At 47.3% G+C, this 7,230-nt stretch overlaps 1 pseudogene; it reads right to left on the bottom strand.

The window, feature by feature from the left end:
* Positions 1–769: 769 nt before the first annotated feature.
* LOC126196998 (5S ribosomal RNA) lies at positions 770–886 on the bottom strand (annotated as a pseudogene).
* Between the last annotated feature and the right edge of the window lie 6,344 nt (positions 887–7,230).

Here is a 7,230-nt window from a genome sequence, read left to right as displayed (position 1 = left end):
GTCCAGGATGATTTACCGTAAAGGGCCACAAAACGGTCATAGATTATCGTCGACGTAAGTCTGTGCTGTAAAACTGGACGGATGACAACCAAAGGGGATCGTGTTGCGAAATGAAATGGCTCCCCGCACCATTGTTTTTGGCTGCGGGGCTATAAGGCGGGCAACGGTCGCGTTCGTATCCCACGGCTTTCCGGAGCGTCTGCAGACACGTCTTCGTCCTCGAATCTCATTGACGCCCCGTTCTGTTCCTCTTCATGCTAAGTCATCTTGAGCTTACATTCAAAATGGTTCAAACGGCTCTGAGCACTATGGGACTTAACATATGAGGTCACCAGTCCCCTAGAACTTAGAACTACTTAAGCCTAACTAACCCAAGGACATCACACACATCCATGCCCGAGGCAGGTTTCGAACCTGCGACCGTAGCGGTCGCGCGGTGCCAGACAGAAGCGCCTAGAACCACTCGGCCACCGCGTCCGGCGGGCTTTACATTTCACCAACATAATGCTCGCCCGCAGACGATCAGTTTCTACTACTTGCCTTCGTGCTTACTACACTACTAAAAACTAACTCCGTCTACAGGCCGCAAGCGACCCATCGGGACCATCCGACCGCCGTATCATCCTCAGGTGAGGATGCGGAGAGGAGGGGCATGGGGTCAGCACACCGCTCTCCCGGTCGTTATGACGGTTTTCTTTGACCGGAGCCGCTACTATTCGGTCGAGTAGCTCCTCAATTGGCATCACGAGGCTGAGTGCACCCCGAAAAATGGCAACAGCGCATGGCGGCTGGATGGTCACCCATCCAAGTGCCGGCCACACCCGACAGTGCTTAACTTCGGTGATCTCACGGGAACCGGTGTATCCACTGTGGCAAGGCCGTTGCCTGCTTACTACACTACTGGACATTAAAATTGCTACACCAAGAAGAAATGCAGATGGTAAATGGGTATTCATTGGACAAATATATTATACTACAACTGACATTTGATTACATTTTCATGCAATTAGAGTGCATAGATCCTGAGAAATCAGTACCCAGAACAACCTCCTCTGGCCGTAATAACGGCTTTGATACGCCTGGAGATTGAGTCAAACAGAGATTGGATGGCGAGTACAGGTACAGGGTACAGCTGCCAATGCAGCTTCAACATGATACCACAGTTCATCAAGAGTAGTGACTGGCGTATTGTGACGAGCCAGTTGTTCGGCCACCATTGACCAGACGTTTTCAATTGGTGAGAGATCTGGAGAATGTGCTGGCCAGGGTAGCAGTCGAACATTACCTGTATCCAGAATGGCAAGTACGGGACCCGCAACATGCAGTTGTGCATTATCCTGCTGAAATATAGGGTTCCGCATGGATCGAGTGAAGGATAGAGCCACGGGTCGTGACACATCTGAAATGTAACGTCCACTGTTCTAAGTGCCGTCAGTGCGAACAAAGGGTGACCGATGCGTGTAACCAGTGCCACCGCATACCATCACGCCGGGTGATACGCCAGTATGGTGATGACGAATACAGGCTTCCGATGTGCGTTCACCGCGATGTCGCCAAACAGGGATGCGACCATCATGATGCTGTAAACAGAATCTGGATCCATCCGAAAAAAATGACGTTTTTCCATTCGTGCACCCAGGTTCGTCCTTGAGTACACCATCGCAGGTGCTCCTCTCTGTGATGCAGCGTCAACGGTAACCGCAGCCGTGGTCTCCGAGGTGATAGTCCATGTTGCTGCAAACGTCGTCGAACTGTTCGTGCAGATGGTTGTTGTCTTGCAAACATCCCCATCTGTTGACTCAGGGATCGAGACGTAGCTCCACGATCCGTTACAGTCATGCGTATAAGATGCGTGTCATCTCGACTGCTAGTGATACGAGGCCTTTGGGATCCAGCACGGCGTTTCGTATTACCCTCCTAAACCCACCGATTCCATGTTCTGCTAACAGTCATTGGATCTCGACCAACGCGAGCAGCAATGTCGCGATACGATAAACCGCAATCGCGATAGGCTACAATCCGACCTTCATCAAAGTCGGAAACGTGATGGTATGCATTTGTCCTCCTTACACGAGGCATCACAGCAACGTTTCACCAGGCAACGCCGGTCAACAGCTGTTTGTGTATGAGAAATAGGTTGGAAACTTTCATCATGTCAGCAGGTTGTAGGTGCCACAACCGGCGCCAAACTTTTGTGAATGCTCTGAAAAGCTAATCATTTACATATGACAGCATCTTGTTCCTGTCGGTTAAATTTCGCGTCTGTAGCACGTCATTTGCGTGGTGTAGTAATTTAATGGCCAGTAGCGTAAATCCTACCTTCGCCAGTAAGGTCGTCAATTCTCTCCCCAACTGACAACGTTTGGAACATTATGGGCTATGCCTTCCAATTAGCTCGCGGTTTTGACGATATAAGGCGCCAATTGGACAGAATTTGGCACGATATTCCTCAAGAGGACATCCACCAACTCTATGAATCAACGGCATACAGTTATGCTTGCATAAGGGCCGCAGGTGGACCATTGCGTTGTTGTGCTCAATTTGTAAAGCTCTTTTTCTTGAAAGAACAATCCAGTTCTGCTGAAATTGTGATAATTTGATTCTCTGTATATGTAGATCACGTCTACCAACTTCTGTCTCATTAGAATAATTTCTTCGTGACGTCTCGTTCTTATTTTTGTCTTACAGAGTAATGTGATGAGTCTGGGGACTGCGATCATCCGGCAGTGGATGTCAAATGACAGGTGTTGTCGATCATGATGGCTCGGGTGCTTACTTCTGCAAAGTGCCTGCGTGTATGCAGAGCGGCCGGTGAAAGCAGGAAGCCGCAGCTTCATTAGCAGGCAGCGTGCGGTGTGCGCGTGTGTCGCGTCGCCCCCCTACCCACGCAGGCGCTGTGCTGTCGTGCGGCGGCTGTCGCTTCCTGCGTGGGATTGAGGCTGGAATAGCGCGCGACCGCAGCGGCGGCGACCGGCGCCGCCCAGGCTGATGACCCAGCGAGGGGGCGGTGCGCTGCGCGAGGCCCACCGACCGCTAACGCGGGCGCACTCGGCCCACACCGCCCCACACCATCGCAGACACGTGGAGGGTCAGATACGGCCCGCCTCGCTTTGGAAATCGAAAAACTAGTGCCAAATCGCCGATAAGGCTAGGTTGGTGGATTTAAACCGAAAGTTGGGAGCGCGGTATCAAGCGAGTCAGTTCATCTACATCTACATCTACGTGATTCCTCTGCTATTCACAATAAAGGGCCTGCAGAGGGTACAATGAACCACCTTTGTGCTGTCTCTCTACCGTACCACTCTCGAACGGCACGCGGGAAAAACGAGTACTTAAATTCTTCTGAACAACCCCTGATTTCTCTTATTTTATCGTGATTATCATTTCTCCCTATGCAGGTGGGTGCCAACAGAATGTTTCCGCAATCGGAGGAGAAAACTGGTGACTCAAATTTCATGAGAAGATCCCGTCGCAACGAAAAACGCCTTTGGTTTAATGACTGCCACTCCAATTCACGTATCATGTCTGTGGCACTATCTCCCCTGTTTCGCGATAATACAAAACGAGCTGCCCTTCTTTGTACTTTTTGCATGTCATCCGTCAGTCCTACCTGATGCGGATCCCACACCGCACAGCTGTACTCCAGAATAGGGCGGACAAGCGTAGTGTAAGCTGTCTGTTTGGTAGACCTGTTCCATCTTCTAAGTGTTCTGCCAATGAATCGCAGTCTCTGGTTTGCTCTAACCACAATATTATCTATGTGATCGTTCCAATTTCGATTATTTACAATTGTAATCCCTAAGTATTTAGTTGAATTTTCAGCCTTCAGATTTGTATGACTTATCGCGTAATCGAATTTTAGCTGATTTCTTTTAGTACTCATGTGAATAACTTTGCACTTTTCTTTATTCACGGTCAGTTGCCACTTTTCGCACCATACAGATATCTTATCTAAATCATTTTACAAGTCGTTTTGATCATCTGATGACTTTACGGTAAATGACAGCATCATCTGCAAACAATCTAACACGGCTACTCAGATTGTCTCCTATGTCGTTAGTATAGATCAGGAACAATAGAGGGCCTATAACATTTCCTTGGCAAACACCGGATATTTCTTCTGTTCCACTCGATGACTTTACGTCTATTACTACGAACTGTGACCTTCCTGACAGGAAATAACGAATGCAGTCGCATAAGTGAGGCGATACTCCGTAGGCACGCAGTTTGGTTAGAACACACTTGTGAGGAACGGTGTCGAAAGCCTTCTGGAAATCTAAAATTATGGAATCAATTTCACATCCCCTGACGATAGCACTTATTACTTCATGAGTATAAAGAGCTAGTTGTGTTTCACAACAACGATATTTCCTGAATCCGTGCTGAATATAGGTCAATAAATCGTTTTCTTCGAGGTACTTCATAATGTTCGAATACGGTATATCTTCTAAAGCCCTACTGCAAATCGACGTTAGTGGTATAAGCCTGTAATTCAGCGGATTACTCCTGCTTCCCTTTTTGGGTATTGGTGTGAATTGAGCAATTTTCCAGTCTTTAGGTACGTATCTTTCTGTGAGCGAGTGGTTGTATATAACTGCTACATATGGAGCTGTTTTCTCAGCATACTCTGAGAGGAACCTGACTGGTATACAATCTGGACTGGAGGCCTTGCCTTTATTAAGTGATTTAAGCTGCTTTGTTACACCGAGGATATCTACTTCTATGTTTGTCTTCTTGGCAGTTGTTCTTGATTGGAATTCAGGAATATTTACCTCGTCTTCTTTGGTGAAGGTGTGGTGTCACCGCCAGACACCACACTTGCTAGGTGGTAGCCTTTAAATCGGCCGCGGTCCGTTAGTATAAGTCGGACATGCGTGTCGCCACTATCAGTGATTGCAGACCGAGCACCGCCACATGGAAGGTCTAGAGAGACTTCCTAGCACTCGCCCCAGTTGTACAACCGACTTTGTTAGCGATGGTTCACTGACGAAATACGCTCTCATTTGCCGAAACGATAGTTTAGCGTAGCCTTCAGCTACGTCATTTTCTACGACCTAGCAAGGCGCCATTATCAGTTACTATTGATATTTATTCATGTACCGCCAAGACCGATGTTCTTCATTAATGGATTAAAGTTAAGTATTCCACCAGCTACGTCCGTATTTCTAAATTCTAATTTCCTTGTCCTCTTCCAGACCTCACGCGAGCCTGCGTGAGCTAAAACGCGTGCCTTTACGCCTCCTCTTGTAACACGGAGTTGGCTCTCCTGCCAACCAAAACAGAGGTAGTTTCGGAAAACCGTGTTTAATAACTCTGCTTTAGTGGCACTGTCATCAGTGACTTCACCGTTGCTATCGCAAAGTGACCAAAATTGTGAACCAATATTTATTGATTTTTCATTCACTACACGATACGGTAATATCAATTCCTGAATATTATGTTCCCAGGCCACTCTAGGTGTCATAGAAATAACAACTCGCAAAAGCTTGCTCCTGCTCTGTAATTACTCATGGTTATTCCTGCGGCGTCCATTTTTACGAGGGCAGTTCAATAATTAATGCAACACATTTTTTTTCTCGGCCAATTTTGGTTGAAAAAACCGGAAATTTCTTGTGGAATATTTTCACACATTCCCGCTTCGTCTCGTATAGTTTCATTGACTTCCGACAGGTGGCAGCGCTGTACGGAGCTGGTAAAATGGCGTCTGTAACGGATGTGCGTTGCAAACCACGGGCAGTGATCGAGTTCCTTTTGGCGGAAAACCAGGTCATCTCAGATATTCATAGGCGCTTGCAGAATGTCTACGGTGATCTGGCAGTGGACAAAAGCACGGTGAGTCGTTGGGCAAAGCGTGTGTCATCATCGCCGCAAGGTCAAGCAAGACTGTCTGATCTCCCGCGTGCGGGCCGGCCGTGCACAGCTGTGACTCCTGCAATGGCAGAGCGTGCGAACACACTCGTTCGAGATGATCGACGGATCACCATCAAACAACTCAGTGCTCAACTTGACATCTCTGTTGGTAGTGCTGTCACAATTGTTCACCAGTTGGGATATTCAAAGGTTTGTTCCCGCTGGGTCCCTCGTTGTCTAACCGAACACCATAAAGAGCATAGGAGAACCATCTGTGCGGAATTGCTTGCTCGTCATGTGGCTGAGGGTGACAATTTCTTGTCAAAGATTGTTACAGGCGATGAAACATGGGTTCATCACTTCGAACCTGAAACAAAACGGCAATCAATGGAGTGGCGCCACACCCACTCCCCTACCAAGAAAAAGTTTAAAGCCATACCATCAGCCGGTAAAGTCATGGTTACAGTCTTCTGGGACGCTGAAGGGGTTATTCTGTTCGATGTCCTTCCCCATGGTCAAACGATCAACTCTGAAGTGTATTGTGCTACTCTTCAGAAATTGAAGAAACGACTTCAGCGTGTTCGTAGGCACAAAAATCTGAACGAACTTCTCCTTCTTCATGACAACGCAAGACCTCACACAAGTGTTCGCACCCGAGAGGAGCTCACAAAACTTCAGTGGACTGTTCTTCCTCATGCACCCTACAGCCCCGATCTCGCACCGTCGGATTTCCATATGTTTGGCCCAATGAAGGACGCAATCCGTGGGACGCACTACGCGGATGATGAAGAAGTTATTGATGCAGTACGACGTTGGCTCCGACATCGACCAGTGGAATGGTACCGTGCAGGCATACCGGCCCTCATTTCAAGGTGGCGTAAGGCCGTAGCATTGAATGGAGATTACGTTGAAAAATAGTGTTGTGTAGCTAAAAGATTGGGGAATAACCTGGTGTATTTCATTGCTGAATAAAACAATCCCTGTTTCAGAAAAAAATGTGTTGCATTACTTATTGAACTGCCCTCGTAGTTTCATACAATCACCATGCAGGGAACGTTTGTGCAGCGCGTCAAGATGGCTGTGTATTAACATCACCGCCACTGATTTTGCAATCTTTGGTTTATGCTCTTTATTTACAAGTGGTTGCAAAGGAGTAAAGTTTAGGATATTTGTGGATGGATCTGTCATTACAATCTGCAGCATGCCTTGATCCACTAAAGTCTCTCTAATAATCATACAGATATGAACTCTACAGAAGATAGGATATGATCCAGTAGTTTTCACACTGAACATATTGAAGGAAATCAATAGCATGATAATTGCTGCAGCTCACATTATCGGTACTCAGTTTCGAAATAAAATTCGCCATAGAAGACAAAC

This window comes from Schistocerca nitens, chromosome 7 (genome assembly GCF_023898315.1).
Source record: "Schistocerca nitens isolate TAMUIC-IGC-003100 chromosome 7, iqSchNite1.1, whole genome shotgun sequence".
NCBI classification, from domain to species: Eukaryota; Metazoa; Arthropoda; class Insecta; order Orthoptera; family Acrididae; genus Schistocerca; species Schistocerca nitens.
The sequence above is the reverse complement of the archived record's forward strand: the minus strand, read 5'-3'. Positions and strand labels throughout refer to the sequence as shown.